General features: G+C 40.5%; 1 long non-coding RNA gene across 4 annotated transcripts in view; it reads left to right on the forward strand.

Annotated features, from left to right (window-relative positions):
• LOC133275122 (uncharacterized) overlaps positions 1–23903 on the forward strand; it is a 42058-nt gene that overhangs the window by 603 nt on the left and 17552 nt on the right. For 2 of the 4 annotated variants that reach the window (XR_009745400.1, XR_009745402.1), the window contains exons 2-3: positions 491–676; positions 17715–17753. This is a non-coding gene — a long non-coding RNA (uncharacterized LOC133275122). Of the gene's footprint in view, positions 1–490; positions 5144–17714; positions 17754–23903 lie in introns of those variants that run through there. The other 2 variants (XR_009745403.1, XR_009745401.1) reach the window with 2 other exon arrangements.

Below are 23903 nucleotides of genomic sequence, written 5' to 3' on the forward strand. Positions count from 1 at the left end.
CCCTCACTGCGGTCCCCGCGTACGGCGCTCCCAGGTCCCCTCCCGCTCCCCCGCGTTCCCTCTTCCCTTCGTCGTTTCCTCTCTCCTTTATTCCCACACCTGCCCCCGCGCACTTCCCCCCCCCCCCCCGGACCCCCGCCGCTGCTCCGAGGCAAGCAGCGCCCCACGGCCACCGGCCTTTTAAGGCAGCTGAGGCAGAAGCTCCGCAGCCGCGCTGGCGGTCTCCGCGGGACAGGGTGGCCAGGGTGAGGGCAGGCATCCCCCGGGGGCGACTGCCCGCCCTCCTTCCGCCGCACGACTGCCCCGTCGGGGCCCGGTCCCTCCGCGCATCCCCCCGCCGATTGTCTCGCTTGGTGCTTCACCTGGCACCACGTGCTCCTCAGTAACGTCGTTTGAGAATTGCCTTTATCCGTGTAACTTCTCCTTGGGGAGGGACTTGTTCTGTCTGCTTTTGTTTTTAAGACCTTCTTTCCCATCTTCGCTACTGCAGGATTTGGAAGTGGAGTTCCTGGAGAGTGATCCTGGCAATGAGTGCATGTTTCGGTGAAAGCTGAGGCTGCTTGTTATTTACTAGGAGACTGAGAAAAGAGGGGACCCTGGATGTCAGTTCATTCTCCGTTTTTTATTTGTCTTGACTTTGAGGCAGATTTCCTCTTTCAGCTCTGGAAACTGACAGGTACAATTCCTCCAGGCACCTTTGCATGTCTCAGAAACAAGACAAAGACCATGAAGTTGATATGTCAGTGCTTTTTCTAGTTAACCAGTGGTACGCCCTTCTATTAATTGCTATTAGAAAGTGCAACCTTGTTGAATGTTATTGAATAATCATTAATCCATGGAGGATGCACAAGCCCAAAGGTTAATAATAGGAATAACAATTAATAATGTTGACCTTGCCAGTAGGGAGTGTATTTTTGTCACAGTTATTAAAAGGCACGTGGATTTATTCAGTGTTCAGTGGTGTAAATTTGGACTCAACATGCTGAGTACCAAATTCTGCAGCAACACCAGAAATTAATTTTCCTCATTATCTCCATGATATCAGGCCTCTGACTTTTTCTCCCTTTAAAATGTATCATCCACTACTCATTTTAAACAGAAGTACTGTGTCTTTTATCAATTCTGACATTTGCACTGGAAAATAACATAGAGCTCTCTTACACAGATAAAAATTTATTTGCCTGAAGCTGATTTGTTGTAGTGCTTTGGACCTATTAAATTCTCAGAGAGGATTCAGTTTTTTACAGTCTTCAGGTACCATGGGGTAATAAATAGAAAGTAAGTACAAAGGGGGCATTCTCAGTTCTGTAGGTCCAACTCTTGGCTCCCTAGAGCAGCTTCCCTGCACAGCTACTCTGACTAATCAGTACCCTTCTGTTGTCAAAGACCTGTCTTCTTTGTCTATATCAGACTCTTCTGACTGACTGGTCAGTAAGTCCTAATAATAATCATGTTTCATGTCTCAGAAATCTAATAATCAAGTTACTCATAAATTGCAGCTAAGCTATTTGGGTTAGTCGCATTATCCCCACTTTAAAGGCAGGGAAACTGAAACAGGAAAATTAACACATTTGCCCGAGGCCACGCATGGATTTTAGATCCAGGACTGAAACTGAATTTAGACTGAGCTCCCTCTTAAAGATTCTAAAGTGCACTGTGGAAAATGCATCTTTGAAAAGGAAATTTAATGTAAACTTTATTTTTCATCAATTTTGTGTATTAGTCAAAATGAACACACCTTTTTTCATATCACATTACCTTTTCTAAAGATAAGGTTTATCCAGGTTTTTAAAAAGGTGTGGTGATACTTTTCAATGACATAGTGAAGTATACTGTGGAAACAAGAAATATTTCATATGAGATTGTGAGCAGTAATGGGAACTGAATTGCTTGTTGTTAGGTTACAGTTAACAGTGTTTGCTGGGTGTTACGGTGTCAACAAAATATAGTGAGAAGTCTGGCGTTAGTATCAATAAGGTGCTGTTGCTTACCTAGTGTGCATCGGTTTTCGCCACAATGCTCCTTCAGCACTTTCAGTATCAAAATACTTAACATGTGTTTAAACATTGAAAACATACAGGGCAACCATATACTGTGTTTGAGAGTTACAATTTATAGCATTAGGCAGTGAGTTTTACCAAGTTGTGTCATTCATGTCAATGAGGAAAGATGTATACTGCCTGCCCTTTAGTGTGGCATGTCATCAAAGCTGCATTACGGTATGACTGAGCACAAATGGCATGCCTAAAAATCAGGTGTACAATATAACTTGCTTGTTACTGACACGCAGATATTTCCTCTTCCTGAATGTCCACCCCCAGATGTTTGCTTGCCCAACCTTCTACAGGAACTATCGAAAGTCCTGCTCATCCCTAATGGCTGGGATTGTACAGTCAAAACCCTATGCAGAATAAATGTTCACATATATTTTTATGTATTTATTCTGACAGCTACATTTTGAGCTTTTTTAGAGTCCTGGTTTGAGGGAAGTGGGTGCAATCTCACTCAAATAATCATTCTCCAATACCATTAGCGTTACCTGCCAAAAATGAAAGTGGCATATGAATCACAGTAAGCCACTCATGAATTTGTCGATTTAGAGCCTGCCAAAGAACACCAGAAATCCACATGATTTCAAAGTCCTACGACTTTTAGGGACTTTGAACAATATGTAGAAGTACATTTATTCAAAGACCATTTTACTGATAACCCATCCTATAGGGACTACAGGCATAACCAACTTAAGTGAAGGACTATATTAACTGAAACTATTTCTGTTTCAGTGTTTCTCTTTCAAGTGAGGTAGTGAAAGTGGTGAATCTGCTAGTTGAAACTATGTCAGAGGCCCTTCCTCAGGTGTCCCTTATTGAAGTGCTACTGTGATATACAGATGTGGAAATAACACTTTTGTGTGAGAAGAGATACTGGATCCTCTGGGAAATATCACAGATGCTTTCCAGTTCCTTTCAGACATGTAAATATCTTGATGTTTAGACATGAGTAAAGAAGGGTGGGAAGTGAAGTGAGGAGTAGAGTGAGGTTAAAATCATCCACATAGATCCAGGAACCAAATAAATACATGTGGGTTGGGTTTTTTCTTTTCTGTATCTGATGTTAACTGGGGCTTGAATTGAAATGTTCATTACTGAGAAGACACACTACATGAATGTGTGCATACTTGAGAGTTATGTTGACCCAATGTTGATAGAGAAGGCCATCTTCTGCCTCAAATTATAAATGATCAACAGAACTCTCAGTAATACTCAGATACTTAGGTCATTCCTAAGTAATATCTACCTTATCAAGTATGTTTTTTTTCAGCTTGTAGTACATGGCTAATGCTATAGCACTGAAAAACATTAAATGCCATCTAGCACTTCTTATGATTGCTTGCTTTTTGCATGGTTTGTTTTTAGCTAAGCACGTCAGAAATTAGAAATAACATTTAAGTCTTTTTTACCTCTTAACTTACAAACCCAGAAGCCTAAGTTTTGTAATCTATTTATATGTCAGTACTTGTGAAGCACAGCGATAAAACCTGCTTAGTAGCATGGTCTACATGTAGCTGTCTCAGCAGCTTGATGACTTAGTTTGAGTAACTATGTTCCAACCTGTATTAGCATTATCTGTCATAGATGAAAAGGGCAGTGAATGAATACAGCCATTCTGAAGTTGCCTCCTGTACATATGTTAAACGCAAGTGGCCATCATTAGCTGTACCATAACCTTGTCTGATGTTTCATCTTGGTGGTGGCTCAGTAGAAGACACTTGGATGATTTTCTGAATGTGGCAACTGCTTTCAGTGTATTTCTGCAGTCGATTATTCTACTCTTTGTTGGTTAAACACCAATCTCCTGAGCTTAGGCCTATGCCATCTCACTACCTGAATGTCTCTCCAGAAAGTTTGTCTGCTGAACTGTGTATCATGTCAATAATAGCAAATTCATCCGTTCATCTCCAGACCAGCTTACGTTTCCTCCAGTCATTCACTGAAGGTTCATGTTTCCAGGCCCTGCTGCTACACAGTACCTCAGTCCATTCAGCTTCTCTCCAAAATGGTAACTACTTTCTGCTTCACATCTCTGTTACAGGAGAACTATTGATTGCCTAAAAAGTAAACTGTATCCTGTAATGTCCTCTTAAAACTTCTGCTTTGTGGAACAGAAGATTAATTTATTGCAGGTGTATCAGTGATATCAGACTCACTTCTGTTTTGCCTGACTGCCCTCTCTATCTTCTGTCAGTCTAAAATTACCATTTTGAAAGGACTGAAGGGGTTGTATTAATATTTGTGTGAATCACTTTTCGTGCACATTGTTTCTGCTTTTCTCCTTCCCTTTGGTGTCTGGTTTGTCTTGACTGCTTTTAAAAATTCTGTTGCCTCTAGTGAGGGACTGCAAGATTAAACCAGTGAAGAGAAACCAGATGACTGTCTACTTTCACAAATGCAGTTGTGTATAATAAATTCAGGTTTTACATCTATGCAAATTACATCATCATATGATTATGACTACATGCATTTTTTATCAAATATGGCATATATTTCACAAATTATATTTAACTTGTAGTTATGTTGCTATTCTTAATACCTAACTAGGAGTTACAAGGTGTGCCACTAAATCTTAGTAAATAGATTTATGAAAACAGAAAAAATAAGGCAAAAATCACCTTTTTTTTTGTTGTATTCTTGGTAAGTCCAGTGGAAAGGTTTTTCCTGCTATAGGTGATAATGTATGTAAACACTTTACCACAGAACTGTTTAGAAACACAAGTATAAATGGGTATTAGAAATGTAGAGATTTTGTAAAGGCCTAAACAAAATATGCCCAGAATAAGGAAGTTTTAAAGCAATGTGTCTTTGGTCTGGAGTTTACTGCATCTAGTTAGTTGGAAACTAGTTAGAAAATAGGATTTAGCACAATTCTCCCTTTGGGGTTCATCGACAGACAGGGCAGTTTTAGTGTAAAGCCCTAAGCCTTGCAGTGATTCCTAACCATAGGTGCACCATACGTTGAATAATCAGTCAGCTGAGCTATGGCAAGGATTATGCTGTGAACGTGACAACTCAATGCTTTCAGTGTTAACTGTCCTTAACAACTGCTTTTTTTCTCATAAATAAAAGGCTATTTTGGTGAGCACAAAGATGTCTCTGTTAATACTTATGTTGCGTCAATAAGAGGGTCTGGGTGGTGTGAAATGTGGGACTCAGGTGGAATCTAGGCGTGTGAACAAACAAGTGTGATTCAGAAAACTTCTGCTAAGCAGTTGCCTAAACCTCAAAGCACTACGTTTGCCTCTCATGATTCATGCCTTGGAGTTAGTTAGTTTTCCACCTGGGACTCTGGAGAGGACTTTCAGGAGTACACATGCCCAAGTTCTCTGGACCCCAGGACCATGACATTCCTCCATCCAAGTGTCCTGGTTGGCGTGACCTCCTGGCCACTCAGGGATTATTCCCCAGACTCACTGACACAACTGTCTCCTTGACAAAACACAGCAGGGTCACAGTGGTAATGCTGGTACTTAGTCATGGGACTTATTTTATTTTTATTTCTTTTAGGGGGGTGTTGTGTGTATTCCACAACATAGCATAGCAAAGCATATTCCACAACATAGCATAGCAAAGCATATTCCACAACATAGCATAGCAAAGCATATTCCACAACACAGCATAGCAAAGACAGAAATAATCCCGAGAAAAGTCAGTGTGTGCCTCGGCCCTGGGAATAACCTAAATATTAGATTATGATCTAAGGAATCTTGAAGTTGTTTGTGCTTAAGGGCACTGTTTCAGCAGAAGGGTCAAGACTGCCTTTTCTAAAATAACCATCAGCCTGATGGTCAGAGTCCTCCCTGGGGTGAGAAGAGTTGTGAATTGGGGCCTTTCGTGGCAGGAGAGATGAATCCCATGATTGCATGAGTACTCTAATCACAGAGTTGTTTTATAGAGGGAGATGGGAAGCCAGCTTCTCCTCCAGCTATGTTTTAATAAAACATAAGTTTTGAAGGAAAGATCACAGGAACCTATTTTCATAAAAAGAATCAGGGTGTAGATACTGAGTGGATGGAGGCATCTCTCAGACAGCCTTGGGCAGAGCCCTGTCTTTAGAGGTAACCCTCAGGTAGAGCCCTGGCTTTAGAGAAAAGCAGGATTTTAGATTTGGGACAAACTCATTTTTTCCCTGGTTAATTCCAGTCAGCTTATGTTGAGGTCAAGGCACGCCGTCCTGGCTGTTCTCCAAGCTGCCCAAATGTCTCTCCATTTACACTAGAGGAAAGTCATGCTCTTGAAACATGATTATGGATACCTGGTAGGGGATCACGAGCTGAAAAATTTGTTGTCAGAGCACCAAAGGTTTTGGAGCTCTGGAACCCTTTATAGGGTTAGGCCATAAACCATATAAATCAGTTTATTCATAAGAGTTGGTTTCATATTAACATCAATACTTAGTATCTGCTGGTGACTGTTTTTTCAGTATGAGTTTCTGGTCCATTTTTATTTTTCTATCACAAAAGACAGCACAGGAAACTGTTGGATTGCACATTACTTATAATGAAAATTCTTACTGTAAGTGTTTCCCATTAGAAGCTGTAATGGGTAGCATGGCTAGACACTCATATTGGTTTGGATCCTGTGGGATACAAGGTTAGAATGATATCTTTATAGAGTGTAACTAAATTAAAATGAAAATACATACTAAAATTTTGACCTTTTTTAGGAAAAGTGTAATGATATTCAAAGATGCTTATTTCTCCCTTAAAAATAATTTCATTTTACCTAGTTGTGAACTTCCAAAATCAGGGGACAATATATTCCTCCAAAAAAGATAACAACATCATGGGCGTTCAGTGCACAGATTTCCCCTGCCGTGGTAGCTGACTGCTTTTGCCACAGATAGAATGTACAGGCACAATTCAGACAGTCTGTCCCATGCATGTTTCCTTTCCTGAACTTGCTTGATAGAACTAAAGAGGAGGTTACAAAGCTGCCCTGGAACCCTTCCACTTGTGATCTGCATCCTACAATATGGAATATTCTAAATATCATGGGCTTTCCCTAGCTAACAAGCTGGTTATTCTGGCTATGCATGAAGATACAGATTTGGGTCTTAATTAACATCTGTAGTTTAATCAAACCATTCATGATCCTGAGAAATCTGAACTGTAGACTTTCTGGTTTTTCTGATGACAGACAAATGCCATAAACAAAAAGGAAGTAAAATAATGGTTTAGTACATAAAGTGTTTGTACCAGCTATGGTTGTGGTGACTTTTGTGGAAAACTGGGAATTCTGAATATCATCTTTCTCAGTGTCTGATGAAGGTTTTAAAGGTGATAGACATGAGAATAATATATTAGGGGCCTCACAAAAGTTGTTGGTGTTTAAGTTTAAACTGTATTCTATTTAATTTTATAGGGGCTAACTCTCCTCCAGTGACAATGCTGTAAATCTTCAGCTAGGCCCACTTTTATTATAAAAGAAGTTGGCCCAGAAGAGAATTTCTAGAATAAATTGCTGTGAAAGTGGATCGGCCTGTTTAGTCTGGTGACCTAGTGAAACAGTGCAGGACTTTATAATCTTCAATGCAGACAGGTCTTCATTGTTGAAGGAAGCAGGAAGTGCAAAGAGGGCTGTAATTGTGTATTCTTTAATAAGATATATAATTGTTGCTTTCTCCAAACAGATCTCAGACAGATTTTAATAGTGTGCACACAGTGAAAAGCCTCTGAAACACACCCTTCTACCCTAATTTGTTCATATGCATTGATACATTCTAATATATTTACACCCTCTAAAACTGTAGTCCATGTAGAGCATTTCTGATGTGCAGGGCTCCTTAATCTTTTTTTTTTTTTTTTGTTGTTCCTTTTAGACTGACTGTGATATAGAAGAAGATAATGGAGCAAGATTCAGTAAGAGGAATAAAGGTCCAGTAGATGTGTTTCTTTTTATGCTTTCAAGTTCCTGTCTTTAAGGGCTTATCATTGCTATCACTATAGTGGTCAGTCTTTACCGCAATGTCAAGGCCAGGCCATCTCTCATAGTCTTTGAAATACTGTTTTTTAAGAAAATGTTTTGTTTCAGGAAAATTCAAATTAGGAAAGTACATTTGTGAAGTAATATAATTTTCTTTACTGAATTTAAAGGGGTCACATCTTGTGTTAGACTAATATCAATATAAATCTTGGTCAATATGAGGAAAAGTGGTGTTGTACAAATCCTATAGTAACTACTGAATATGAAGTTCAGCAAAAGCAGACACGAGCTTCTCACAACACAGAACTATTTTTGGTGGCTAAAATACAGTTTTTCTTATTTCCTCCTGCTCTGTATTCTCTTTTCAGTCAAATAAACAAATGGTCTTCTTAACTGGCATTAGGTATATAGCTTCTCATGAACCATGGTAACTAAGGCTTGAGATTTATGAACAATAGCTTAGTGTTCATCAGTCTCCCTCAATCTGTAGATCTAAGAAAAATCATGCCATATGTTGGAAATGACTTAAGTAGTGACTGTCCTTCAGCAGCTGTGCTAAATTTGCATTGTTCTGCAGTGCCATGGACAACTTTTTTCTGGGCAAGTGAGATCACAGATATATATTAAATTATTGTAATTTCCATTGAGCATCATATTTTAAAAACCTTAAATTCTTCTTTCTGTGAAATGTGAAGTTCAGAAAACATTAGCTGTTCATCCCAGGAGACTCACACCTTCAGTTTATTTGTGAGATTCAGTTTATTTGTAAGTGGATATGTAAGATTCTCTGTGATGACCCAGCAATAGAATAATCAGCTAAAACATGTTAAATGTTTCAGGGTTTGTACCCATAAAGCTCATCTATGTTTTTGGTTTACTACTGAAAAGAAAGGGGAAAAAAGCTGCATTATCTTGTAAATTTGACACTGGCTTTAGAATATAAATACTCATCTGATAGTAACTGGTGTGAGTTCATCAGCTCCTTTTGTATATTCCACTAATCAGTTACCCCTGATAAAGGCTTCCATTGCTCACATGACCTATGTGTGAAGTATCCCACTTTAGGTCCCTGAGGGGTATTCAATATAATCTATCTGATCAAGGAAGATTAGAACAGTCTGCAGCATCTACTGATGATATTGATACAACTGGGATTTAGAAAGATTTTATTAAAGAGTATCTGCAAGAAGAAAAGGACCACTACTGTCTGTCATAGTTCAAACGATTTGTCTTTTTCAAAGCCGTGTGTTGAGGTAAGTTGTATCCGTACAAGCAGGAAAATGAAATCGTGGTTTGCTACTGCTTGGTAATATTTATGCAGTGAGTCAAATCAACAATACTGAGGTTGAGAAGAACACAAACCAAGGAGGCTGCCCATGCAAATGATACATCCTGGTTGCTTCCTCATGAACTCTTCCATGAAGTCTTGCTGCACCCATCTTGATTGCATATGCTAATCCTGGCTTCTTAATTGACTCATAACAGATTTATCTGGATTTCCAACTTCCTTTTCTCTTTAGAATGTTAATTAAAAGAAAAATGATTACACTTAAGATATTCATGACAATAAGAGGTTTTTGCTAGAGGTGTTCAGAGCCAAATTTTGCTTTTATTTATATGGGACTATTTAAAATCAATGAGCTTAAGTCTATTTCACGCTAGGGACCTTTTGATACCCACATAGGAAAAAATGGCCTGAGCGAGAACGGAAGACAGTTCCTATAGTATGTTTTCTAAATTTTACCTCATATTAAGTAAAACCGAGAAAATGTCTCCAGCTTTTAGAATAAAATATATATAACGAGTCAAAAGCCAGTTTGCTTGGATGAAAATGAGCTCAGAAGTGTTCATGCAGACTTGTATATTCTCCCTCTCTTCCCTTAAATCAGTCACTGCCACTGTTATTACTACTGCAGAAGTAGGAAAATGAGGGCTTCGATATTCTCAATATGGAATATGGAGATTTTGAGTCATGTCACTAGCATAAATGGATAATTGTCCTTTGTTATTTCTTAAGTCAGATGCAGACTATTTTTACTAATGATTTAGGAACTCCTTAAACTATAGTTATGGTTTTTGTCATATGGACAAAATGAGATTTAAAGAAGGAGAATGAAAATGCTTTTTCTTTTCCCTTTTTCAAATTAAAAAAAAACAAAGTAATTCCTATTGTGCACTTGTAAAGGGCTTTTTTTTCATATCTTTTTTTTTGCTATTTTTTTTTTGTTTCTTCTTAGCAAGGCACTTTGCAGTCATTCTCTTCCTTGGTCCCCCACCATATTGTTGTTGGTGATTTGTTTTGGTTTTTTTTAATATATTCAGTAGATGAAATCATATTATCCTATTTGGGATCTTCCCACCATTACAGCTTTTGCCACCCATAACCTTATTTTATGATCAAAGGGGAAATAAAGGGAAAGCAGTAATGTTAATAGTCTTTCCCATGCAGTCTCTCTGGGAATGGTCTTTTTATAAGTGTCTTGAACTTGACCTCTCCAGAAGGCCCAAAGGTCCAACACACATTTTTAAAGTTGCATTTAAATTTTAATATTTTTGTTCTGTGAAGCCATTTAAAACCTGGCCCTCAAAACACAAAGCATAAATCTTTCAGGACAGTCATACAGTAAAATTGATGTGTGCGGAAGAGAAGTTCCGGAAAACCCCTAAAGCTCTGTTGCTTTGCTTTTCATGTTGTTTTATAGATACGTTCCCTACAACACTAGCAAATAATCAAACAAAATCCAATGAATAATATTGTGATTTCATCACTCTGGCATTTGAACTTGCAAATACAATTTAGCAATGAATTAGGAGAGGAAAAGTTTTGCATTGCCCCACCCTCATTATAAAAATGTTCTTCAGAGCCAAACATTTGAGGCATTAGAAAGATTTACAGTAATAATATAAGTAGCTATAATGAACTTGGGAACAAGGGAGTCTTGTAAGAGGTTCTCAGAATGAGAGAGAGGGTTTGTAAGCAATTCTATCAACACTAAATAAATATTTAGGAAGATTGTCTTCTCTTAGTGAGTCTGTGTAATAATTGTAGTGCTAATAGGAGGTATATGATTTGGATACGAGAAGATAGGTATCTCTGAGTCCATACAACTTGTTTGTGTGGGTGAATCTAGTTCTCATTAAAGATACTGGTTTGACTGTCCTGATTGCTGCAGACTTCTTTCCATGAAAATAAATCAGCTTTGTCACCAGCTGTACAAGGTTTCCAGCCATCCCTCAGTTCATCTGAGGGCAGTCTCTTCTGTCTGCAATCTCTTTTTCTGGGATGGTCAGCAAGGCAGTCACATGTGACAGGTCAATTTGATAATGAAAAGGAAAAAAGTGTGTTTGATTGGATTTGACTTGTAGGTGGGGGTCACACCGTTGCCCATCACTGTAATGTCAGTGTGCACTCCCTCAAGCTTGGTAACACACACAATTCCTGTTTAATTTTCCTCTTTGCTTGTGCAACTTTCCTAGCCTCAAATTCCTAATTCCAAATCCCTGCCCATGTGAGTAAACAGAAAAAACTGGGGAACAGGGAGAGGCAAGGCATGAGGGTGGCAGGCAAGAGTGGCTACCAGTTGCCGCTGGGATGTCTGCCCTGACACCCCCACTCAGTTCCTGCTGTCCTGCTGCAAAGGGAGTGGCTGGGATGGAGCATGACCTCCTGTTCTGACACTCACCCTGGCTTCCTGTGTGCAAAGCTGAGCCGACGATGTGGGCACAGAAACAGGGAATCCCGTTGAAATTGCTGGAAAAAAAAGCTCTCATTAACTTAATGAGATTTGGAACATCACAAGGGAACTCCAGCTGGAACCAGATCTGAACCTGAGTGCGAAACATTCCTGACTATACTACCACAAACTTGTTTCAAGGAAAATATGTGCTCAGACATACAAATGGCCAGATTCTGATCTCAGTAACTCCAGCATGAGTGTCTTGACTCATATAAACTGCACTCAGAGGACTAGCCCTGAAGACTATAAAATGAAGAAACACACATGCCACAAGAGACTGTGAAAGGAGGGTGGAGCCTGGAAGATTTAGCCACCCTGATGGAACACCTTAAGACAGGTAGACCTGGCAGCAGTTGGCTGAGACAGGACTTTTCATCCTGCATAATCATTACTTTCCATAATTAAGTGCAGAGTCTGACTGGGTTTACACTTCACTGTGCTGAACGTAGTCTAGCTATGCTCAGATCCCTAATACCAGCATTCTTGTCCAGCTCTCACACGCACTTTGCTTTCATTTCCTTAAGATAAGTAGCTGAGCTGCCATGACTGTTGGCCTTCCTTGTGGGAGGACTGCCTTGTGAGTATCAAAAAGAGATGGAGGAGAGAAGAAACAGATTCTCCCTTAAGTATAATGCAATAAGGCAGCAGGCTGGGCTCAAAATAGGCAGAGGAAGTGGTGAATGACCCAAGTGATGACAGGCTTGGTGGCATTCTCCTGTGTGTATATGAGACACTTTGTTTGTCCCTATGTCTCCATCCTATAGCTGAGAAACTACTGTAGTGCTCTTCTGGAATGATATTCAGGCTGCGAGTTTAGTCTGAAGGAGAGAGCCAGTCTGTTTCCATATAGTTTATAAACTCTTGAAAAACATCAGTAGAATGAAGGTCTCTACATTACCTAGTCCGCATTCTTTTCCATCTGTGGAAGCACCACAAGCTCTCACTTTGATCAAAGTTAATGTGAGTTTTCCTGGAATAAGAATTGGCCCTTGATAGAGCCTTGACTTGTCACCTATTTAAGTGTGTTTTCATTATTTTCTGATTACTCACCAAGCGTTGCCAAATTTAACTTTTCTTTATTAAGTAATTTAATACTCGGAGCTCACAGAAAACTTAACATGTCATTCATCTCTTTCATTTTAACTGATTCAAAGCAAACTATGTCTTAAAGAAGATCCTTTTTTTTTTTCCCCATATTGCACATCTGAACTTGCAGTGAGGCTAATACAAAACAAATAAAAACTTTCTTTTTTGAAACTTTTGAACAAGTTAAAACACATCCAGAACTCTATTCGCAGTAATTGATACTAATTAAAATGCTGAAGCTGCATTAACAAGAAACGAAAAGGAGTATTTTGAGTCTTATCTTTTGCAATGTGAATGTTTTTCACGCTCAGCTTTTCATTAATGCGGAAATATTATACCTTGTATTATTTCCTTGAAAAATGCTATTGCTGTTTGGCATTTTATGGGGTGTGGTTTATAATTTTATTAACACCATCTGTTGTTTAAAAGATAATATGGAATGTTTAAAAATTACCAAAAATGCTGGTGTACACAGAATCAGGAGCAACATTTGCAGTTTGCTCTTTGCCTGGCAATTTATATGAACATAAAGCTGATTCATATTGAAGCAGTTGTATTTAACTCCTTATGGTTCTTATGATGCTTTAAATATCATCACTGCACTGTGCATTAAATGCTGTTAGTATCATGAACACATTCTGTATCTGAAACAGCCTTGGCTGCCAGATATCCTTAAAAATACTAAAGGGCAAGGAGGGAAATGAAAGGCCATAGTATGACAGGACTAAGGACCCTGTAGACTATCTTCAAACAGAATTACATGTCTTGAAAAGGGAAAGGCAGGCCAGCAAGCTGAATGAGGAATGGATTTGTTTGCGTGACTTATGTTTCTGCTAGAAATGCTTAGACACATCTAAAGGCAAAAAAAGAGTTTTTAATTACTGAATAAACCCTTTTTTTTCCTGAAGGTGAGTGGAAACACAGCATCATGGGCAGGTGGTTTTACACATTTCACTCCACCCACAGCCTGAGAGCAGAGTCAGTTAAAATACAAAGGCAGGAGAGGTCATAAATACAGGAGGTAAGGGATGGTTGAGTGAACTTGGAGAAAGATCAGTGATAAAGGACCAGAGAGATGCCTGTGGTTGGCCTGCATCTTGGCCAGGTGGAAAGCTATTTCAGCTTTGCTTAAACAGGCAAACCATCATGGCCTTTTCTGATCTTTGTCTATTACCTAAGTGCTTAAAATAACTAGCCAGCTGCATTTAGGGAGAAAGGGAGACAAAACACTATTAGATAAGAATTTGCCAGTCACAATTTGACTCTTCTGGAATTATGGGGTAAAGAAAATTGCTCTCTTTTGCTAGAGATGTTCAAAAAAAGAAGATACTTTCCATCATGATCCCACAGGATAAAATCTATAACACTTCAGCTTCCGGCTAGAAATTTCATATTTGAAAAATATCCTGAGGAGGAAGAATCTCCTCTTACCAAGGAATGGAAATAAACATGTCAAGGAAAGGCCCATCAGCCTGCTACTGGCTGCCAACACAAATATTTTGGACTGAGAAAATCTGCAGTTCAAACTAACAAGAATCCAGCTGAAAGACATTTCATTTAACTTGATACAATAACTTTACCTATAAGGAAAAATGGCCTAACATAGCTATTCCAGGGAAAAACAGTTCCAGCTGTTCTCGTACAGTATTCATATTCTGGGGTGAAAACCCCAACCAAACAGACAAAACCTCCTGCATAGGTGCATACACTTTATCTTGGAATTAGGCTGGTTTTTATTCTAGAATAATTATTCCACTCACAATGCAGAGTAATTATTCCCAAATAAAGTCTTTTTTTTTATTGCAATGAAGTGTCCACAGGGAGCTATCATGGAGTAGTTAGCCCAGAATTGCTGTGCTGCTGAACTTCCCCCGCGTAGACAAGCCTTAAGAAATCACATCCAAAAGAAGATCGTGGAGGAAAAAAAAAAGTGTCTGCACATGTGTTACAGCATAAAGTGTGAGTGCTACAAGTTATACATCATAATGTAGATGCTGTAAACCACACGTTTACCCCAGGAAGGTGCACCATAATAGCAGCAGAAATAGCTTTGTAGAAATGTGTAGTAAAAATTAATGCCTTTTTATTTAAAAGTTACTTCCAAATATTTCAGATTGAGCTTTTGTCTGTATTCAATGCAGATGCACTGTTTACTAAGCAATTTTATGGTATTCCTTCTCTGGATCTGCTGGGAAGCCGTGATTAACAGGGATGTTCAGTCTTTCGGAATATGGGAACCCCAGTACGGTGCTGAGTCATAACTCCTTAAACGAGCTGAAATGCTCAACCTTTGGAGTGTGTCTCAACAACAAATTAAATTCAAGGGCAAGAATGAAGAATGCTTTTATTAGCTGAGCTGGTAAACCTCCTATTATATTAATACTTTACTGAGATGCATACTGCAGTCCACCCTCTCTCTTTCTTCAGGCAGAGTGAAATAACTGTATTTATTATATTTAGGTCATGCTTTCCTGCTCTTCAAACTTGTAAAAAGAAAACACAAGAATTAAGTCAAAAGACTCCTGGATTTTGTGGTGCTGGGCAGGAGTTTGACTATCCTGCCACTCTATGTCACTCTCAAAGCTTCCTTAACTATGGGTGATCCAGACAGGGTCATAATTTCTGACTCCTGTCATATCCTGGTGAGAGAGGTACCCTTATGATATCCCTGGAGTTTCCCAATCTCGTTCCTGGGTCATACTATGTGACATGCCATTGGATTTATTGCCACTCCCACAGTCCCTGTAGTATCCCTGCCAAAGCCCTTCTGACACTTGGTCCCACCCATGGGTGCCAGCAGTATGCACACATGTTGCAGTATGTGGCCATTTGTGTGGATGGAGAAGGTGGGGATGAGAAACACGATGTTCAAGCATGATGCAGAAAGTGCTAGTTCTGTTGGGAGCATCTAAACAGGCCAACCAGCTGCCATATTTACTGCCCAAGGCCCCTTCACAAGCACCAGTGTTAACTCCATGCTGGGTGCGCAGCACCTGGCTGGTGAGAGCTGCCACCTCCAAGCCCAGGTTCGATGTTTCTTGGCTGCCAGACACTGCTGTGGTGCCCTACCAGGCAAGGAACAACCAACCCTGCGCCTGTAATTCTTGGGATAGGTAGAGCAGCACCACTGTGTCTTGTTTTGCTTTTTCCTTTTATGCCTGGATCAGGTAGGTCGCCCACCCCAGGGCAAAGGCTGGTGGGCACTGTCTTTGGAAAGTCACCAGGTAGCTCTCCCCAGACTGGGGGAGAGCAGCTTATCGTTTGCAAACCCACCAGCCTTTCAAATCCCAGCAACTGCAAGGGGATAGGAAGCTCTATAAGGTCTCTGCCAAGCCTTGCTGTGACCTTAGGTGCTGCCTCAGTGGGCACGGCTTCGGCAAGGGTAGAGCCATGTGCGGTGCCATCTGGGCCCACGCTGGCGAGGTGACCCTCCCTCCGGCACTCCGGCTGTGGACACCTGTGCTTCTGTCTGCCTCCAGAGCCCCAGACCAGGCTCCTCTCTCAGATCTCGCCCTGGGAACCTCACAGGCACAATCCCTCGTCTCTCCTCTCTGCAGACAACAGTGAGGAGGTGCTGCCTGTGCACCCCACATAGCCCAAGGCTCAGCAACACACACAGTCAGGATGTGGATCCCCATGGTCCCTCTAACAGGATGGTGAAGGCACCTCCTGGCGCCCTTGCTCCCCCCTGCAGCCACACAGTGGGTGCAGGTACCAAAAAGGGGTGGCTTGTCTCCTACCACCACAAGCTCTAACAGCTGCTCCAGAAAACAGAAGGGAAGTTTGCCCTAATATGCCTTTGATTTCAGCCAGTTTGAGAGGACACCCCCAGCAAGTAGGAATAAACAATATTCTAATTATTGAGAAGAAGCTCTCAAAACCTCTAGGGTTAATTTCCTCAATATGTGAACACTCTTCCTATTTTCTTGTCTAGGAAAATGTGGAAAAACCCCACCCAGCCCCCCCAAAAAACAGGGTTGGGAGGGGTTGTTTGTTTTTGTGAGTCTTCTAGCTCTTGTTGTGTTTTCATCTTGCTCAGCAGGACTGCCAGACCTTTCCCTTCACGTTCTGATACTTCTTTGTGATCTGGATGCAAACAGTAATTGCAGAAGCATTCAGATTTTTCAAAAACATGTTACTGAACTTTTGTTTTAAAAGGATTGTCAGTAATGTTTGGGCTCAAATTTGAGAGTTGGCTGATGAATCCCATGCTGGAGTGATATTATTCCTGTCTTTTTTTGGCACCAGATACTGGTTTGTGTTGCTTTCAACTATTTTCAGTCAGCAAAATAGTTGTGCTGATTCTGATAATCAGCCTGTTCTTGCACACTTTCTTAACTGTGATATTGCTAAGGGTAATCTTGTTACCCTTCCGAACACCATGAGAGTATGTCACTGTGGATGCCTTTGCAATAAGTGGGGCAGTCTGTCCACAAACTGTGGAGGTATTCTCATATTGGCTTGCACTTCATGTTTTTTTGTACCTTTTCTTCCTGCAATCCTGTTGTTAACACTAAGAAAATGAGCTATGCTACAATCCAGGCTAATTACCATGTTTTAACACGTTTCAAGTTAAGAGTAGTGCTGTTTGAAACCATGTCAGCAGGTTGCATACTCATGGGGGTACAACTTATCTTTCTACTCCCTAACACTTGTATTACTGTCCACTCAAACTCTCTTTGTCATGTCCTACATACCTCACCGTATTATGCGGAGCCTGCCTTTGGTCCATCAACCATTGTAACTGTAATAGTAAGAAAGTTAACTATTTGGCCATGATTTCTCTTGTCTTGTTTTCCCTTAACTTTAGGGTTTCTCTGCCATGTCTTCCAAACTCTAAAACCTGGGAAAAAAAGAAAAGAATAAATGCTTTTCTTTGTTTTAAAGCTTGTTGCTTTTTGTTCTGCTATAGGTAAGGGAAGTAAATCATTCTGACACCTGAAAAGTCCAGGTAGTGCACAGATCTGCAAGACAATACTTGTTATAGTTGTACCTTGCATGACTGAGAGAAAGGTCTTTTCCATCCAGCATATTTCCTGCATTTCTGGAGGGGGGTCATTTTATGAATGCAACTTCTGTTGGGATTTATGTCCCCAACATTCATTTGCAGAGATGTGCAAAGCAATCAGTTTGACATCTCCGGCTCTCCAGTTGAATCAAAGGGATTGAGCTTGGTGTATATGGAATGATCTTGGCCTCCTGAAGCGCAACATGAGGATACCTTGTTGGTCTGAATATTGTTTTGATATTGAGATGAGACAGGTGATGAAAATTTAGCCTGCATTTTCAAAGTGGGGAATGACTGGAGTGAAATAGGTGGCTTGGAATCTCATGATGGTGGGCCTCACACTATTCATGTCAGTTCTTAAGTTCTCCTTGTCAATTCACTTAGAAACCCGCTCCAACCAACCTTCATTAAACTCCAATGTTTTACCAAAACAATGTGTTGGAATGTAAATCTAAGGGACCAATGACAGCTGCACAGGCCACTTATGTAACATAGCTGTATGGAGACACTACAGTCCCTATGGATTGTCAGAGATGGAACTAAAAATGGCATTGACCCTGGCATGCCATCTTGTGTACAATAAAGTATATTTGTTTTGGTGAAATGTCCATGACCCCCTTTATTCCTTATTACACTTGATGTTTCACCTCCCGATTCTGAGGTGTATCAGAGTATAAAAACATGTCTTTTGTGTGCATTTTATATGGACAGAATCTATTTAAATGTGCTGCTTTCTCTCACAGACTCAACAAAAACTCCCTTAAGATTCAGATTGATCAAGTGTGTGAATTTTACCCAGGACCCATAGTGCTGACATCTCTGTATGATTCATAAAGAAAAGTTCTGTTTACACAACAGCATGAGCCTCTACTGAGTTTAGACGTGGTTTGAAATATAGGACAGAAATTGAATCGAATAGTGAAAAGCATTTGATTTTCACGTAAAAGTAGCAGGTACAAGGTCAGCAAGTGAAACATGAATAGATCTTAGAGCAGCTTCCAGTGCCTAAAATGGGGCTACAAGAAAGCTGGAGAGGGCCTTTTGACAAGGGCCTGTAATGACAGAACAAGTGGGAATGACTATAAATGGACAGAAGGAGATTTAGATGAGATAATAGGAAGAAATTCTTTCTTGTGAGGGTGATGAGACACTGGCACAGTTTGCCCAGAGAAGCTGTGGCTGCCCCATCCTTGGCAGTGCTCAAGGCCAGGTTGGACGGGGCTTAGAGCAACCTGATCTAGTGGAAGGTGCCCCTGCCATAGCAGGGGTTGGAACGGGGTGATCTTTAAGGTCCCTCCCAACCCAAGCCATTCTGTGATTCTATGTGTTACTATCAATGCTTCAGTCAGGCTCTCAGTCTGAAGCTTTTGTTCAGAGGATAGTGACTCATCTGTAAATATTTACCAAGGTGGCAAAATTGGCACCAGGGAGCACCAGGGAGCTTGCACTTTAAAGAGGAGGTTTTTCTAAGCAAACATTTTATCAGAAGAATAGGTGCTCCATCTTGAAGTTTTGTGAAATGATGTGAGGTATTTCTACTCCGAGGTGTAGTATCCTACTGCAGGACATACATGACTGCAAAAAAAAAGGCACAAATGGATAGTTTTGCATTTAAGTTTTACTTTTTTAAACCAAGCTCGGGTCAAAGATTTCAAAGAAGAAAATAACCAGCTTTCAAATACTTAAGAATAATTAAAGCATAATTTCCTTGTGTTTTCAGGAAAAAATATATGTGTTCTAATAAATCTCAGAAGAGTTATTTCACTTGAAAACGCATTTGAAAGAGCTGTGTTCTCAGAAGTATAGTCACATTAGAAGTAGTTCATTAAAATGGTTCTAACTTTTTGAAGCATGTTAAGTCTGCAGTATCTATTCATGTGAGGTAAAATTGCAGACTGAAAAACTTGTAGATGTCTGATAGTACAGAAGTTACTGTTGTTATAAATCAGTCTTTTCTGTGGTTAAATTATAGGGTGGAGAAGGTGAGGGTGAAGCCAGTAACTATCTTTCTTCTCCATCTAATTTGAGGGAACATTAAAAGATGAATGAGAAAAGCATTTTCTTAATTTTACAGCAGCTCTTCAGCTGAGTTGAGCTGCTGGGGTTTTTTTGCTTTCTGGTAAAATGGATCTTCATTGATATAAAGCAATGTGTGAGATACTGTCTTTTCCAGGGCAGCGTGCTCCTAGACTGAAGAAACAGGATTTCCAACCTGTGTCAGATGCTGTTTGGGAACAGAATCTTAGCTCTCTCTGCTCTGCCTCCCATATGTCAGCTGCTATGTTGTAGGACACTAATGAACTCTAATGGACGTTAATGATAGGCAAGTTCCGCTTAAACCAAAGGTGTACACAGGGTAGCACAACTTCACAGCAGGACAACAATCAGAATCGATGTGCAAATGGCCACTGGCAGATGCTTGTTAAAGATCAATGACTTTTCCTTTTCTAATTATTTTATTTCTTTAATTTTTTTTGGGGGGGAAGTCTTTGGTGGCTTTCTAATTTACTAATTTAGGTGACAAAACGTAAACAGGAAATGAATCTCTTAACTGTAGGGCTGCACATCCACGATCCTCACTTCTGAAGAATAGCACATGGCCAATGTCTCTGAATATCAAAATGATTTTATTTAGGTGTCTCTTTTTGGGAAGCTGTAAAAGAGTAATCTGATTTACCATAGTCTGTGAAATTGCATCCAGGAACTGCCTAAACTTCTAATTTCTTTTTCTCTATATTGTATATTTATTATTTAGCTGCTGTGGAGTATTTGGTCAAATAGTAAGATTATATTTACATTCTAGCAGTGATATGTGGACTAAGTTGAAGATTAGGGCTGAATGATGTTATTTTGCTAGCTGTTTTGTTCTTTTTAAATTAATAGGAAAAAATTTATTCTCACCTAGCAATTTCATAATCAAAGTCTACAACAGGATGGAACAAGGGGCTAAGGCAGACGAATAGGCAGTAAACTTGTCAGGAGGAAGAGGAGGAGGAGGAGAAAAGAATATTTTTTTCCACTCTTTACCTGTTCGGTCACTGTTTCTTCTGGGACACAGATTCCAGGAAAGATTATATGCAAGTGAATGAGTCCTCCATCCTGCAATCACCTGTACAGGTGACTAAATCCATACATTTGCTTTAGAGGATTGAGGGTTCAGGGTTTTACACTTTTGTACCTTTAGTCTTATGTTTGATTCTGGTTTTTGGTTACCTTCTTGTCTAGTGTCATAGTGACAAAATAGCAATCAGGCAATTCTGCTTTTATATTTACAGTAACTTTGAGTGATCATATGGGGACTCACACAGGAAAGCATAACTTACTTTGAACCTCCTACCCTTTCCTCATATATGGCTTAAAATAAGTAGGCACAGTTATCAAACTCTTGTCAGGACTTGTAATTTGTCTGCAATAACAAGGTTAACCAGCAATAGCAGTCTATGCTGTGCGGTTGCATGCCAGTAAAACACTGACAAATTGAAAACTGTAATGAGAATAAACACGTTATGAATATACTGAGCCCATTGACACTTTCACATTAGGAACTGCAGTCATGGTAAGTTGACTTGTCCTAACCAACCCCTCTGTTTTGAAATAAGGCCCCATTGTAAACTTATCATATGCTCTAAAACAGTGGTAATAAACATGTCTTGTGTGCCATAACCCTAAGTTTTCGAGACATGGTTTAAAATGATTTGCCTGTTTGGTGTATTCCTACTTCCCCCAGTAAACAAGACTGAAAGTTAATAACAAGAATGGTTTCATAAATGAAAACATAAATTTTCATGGAGCTGAATAGAGTTATAATTTATATACAATCAAAATCTTCAAGTGATAATTGTTCTATTATTTTTGTTTGGGTTTCTTTCAGTATTTTTATTTTTTTCCCCTGCTGACACGATTTGGCATGTGTTGATTAATAAAACATGCACTGAAAATCATTTTTCAGCAACGAATTCTCCTAATTCACTGATGTTCTGCAAATCACGTAGAGGATTCTAGAGATAGGAAAGTGTGACTTCCTGCTTTGGTGTATAGCACGTGTATATGCGATAAGGACATGAAAGATGGGTTACTACACCAGGACTGAGAGCTATAGGTCTAAATTTGGTTCTTTGCATGTAGAAGTGGAGTGAATGGGGTTGTTCAATTCCCCTCTGCCTCATGCATTGTTTCGGAGCCTGGCGCAGCACAGTCGCAAGCAGTCGGTGCAGTGGGCAGCCCTGGCACGGAGAAGCAGAGCTCTCAGCAAGCAGGTGTGTCGCAGTCAGGAGCGAGCTCCATTGGCAGTGCTGTGTGGGGAAGTTTGTGCAGCAATTGCCAGCACTGGCTAAAGCAGTCATTATCTTTCTGCTTTGTGTGAGCCTTCTTAATGTCTGTTTAATTTTCCCCTCCTTCCTACCCCTCCAACAGGTGAGGTCTGGCCGGTACCCATAGGGAATATGTCATACAAGAGAAGGATGGCACAGTAAGAAGGAAGCTTTGGACCCCGAAGTAATTCAGGTAACCCAGGGTGATGCTGCCGGTGGCTGGAAGTGAAAGTGAGTGCTTTTGAGTCTCCAAAGCTGTTTATGCTGTGGAGGATCTGCTCCCAGCCGAGCCCTGGCTTCCATGCGGGACCTGACAGGCTGCCTGTGGGTGTCCTAGGCAGCCCAAGAGCTACGGCACTAACCTTTGTTGTCACTCAGTTTCGGGGAGCAGGATGTCAAAAAGGCAAAGGAAGGAGGTGGGGCCATAGACCTATTATCCCTCTTTATCAGCCTGTGGAGCTGGGCCAGTACCTGAGGGAATAGTGTGGAGCATGATTGCTCACCTCCCATGAAGACAGGGTGCATGCCTTGAGACTGTATCTGGGTGGTTTTACTATCTTGCCAAAAAGTCAGAAATTTCCCTCTTTGTATCAGGATGAAACAAGTGTTCTAAGGCAGCGCTGGAGAAGCAGTAACCTAGAGGTTATAAGAACACTTACATGGAAGACAGACTCATGCTGCCAGCCCTGATTTTGCTTCATTTGAATTGGACATTTGAACCTGCCAGAGGCCATGTAAAACGGATGCCCCGTTTTCATCACCCTAGCATTTTTTCAGGGGTGGGATTTTCCCCACCTCTCTGTACAAATCTCTTCTCCACCCTGTGTGAATTGTTTAGGTAGTGAGAGAGAGGCCAGACAGGAAAGATGAGAGGCACCAGTCTGGATTAAGACAGTGTGAAGCTACACTACACTACACTACAGGATTCAGCATTAGGCAAAGTTTTGTCACTGCCTTACTTCAATCAAGTTCCCTCCTGGAGAAGAACAGGTGATAGCAGAGGGAAAAGGACAACACTATTCCTCAGCAGTAGACTCAATCCCATCTTAATCTTCATAGTAGAGGTGACAGGTCACTGACACTTGAGGAGAGGATGTGTTATTTGCAAAAGGGCAAGGCTGCCTGCCTCTCTAAGTGTTTCCTATGGGCTGTAATCACATTGTCTAATTTCAGTGCCTTGAACTAACTGATGCAGGGGCCTACATCTTTCTGTGGGCTATACAGAGAAATTAGGCCCTCAGATCAGTTGCCTAAACATGGGAGTCAGTTGCCATTTGAGATACCCTCCTGTCACCTCCCTGGCCTGCAGCTGCAGCTCTCCTGTAATGCCCGTGTTGCACCTATCAAGCTTGGGCTGATTTTTTGGCTACCCTAAATTATTCCAAGCACTTGATGCTTAATTCTGAACAAAGTTGGGCTCCTACTTTTAATTACCTGGAATTGAGACTTGTCTAGATGGCTGGAGTGAAGCATGCTTGTAGAGGTGGTACGACAATCTCCTGTCTCCCCAGGGTCTGAGCAGATCAGCAGGGAACCCTAATCTTGCAGTCCTAGCACCCTTGGGAAGAGCACAAACTTGGTTTGGAAAGTTCATGCAGGAGCACCCATCAATGCTGGGCTCTGCTGGCAGAGGTGAGGTGCAGGACTTATGGTTCCATCCAATCTCTTCTCACTCTTCTGTTTTATTTTGTTATCTCTCCCTGGTGGCTGACTACTAGCCTCATCTGTGATTCTGAGCTGAAGCTTACATTAATGCAATTTCTTGGATCATCTTCAGATTTTT

This window comes from Pezoporus flaviventris, unplaced genomic scaffold (assembly GCF_033815535.1).
Source record: "Pezoporus flaviventris isolate CSIRO_AGI_PZ_B2104156 unplaced genomic scaffold, CSIRO_AGI_Pfla_v1 ptg000037l, whole genome shotgun sequence".
Lineage (NCBI taxonomy): Eukaryota > Metazoa > Chordata > Aves > Psittaciformes > Psittacidae > Pezoporus > Pezoporus flaviventris.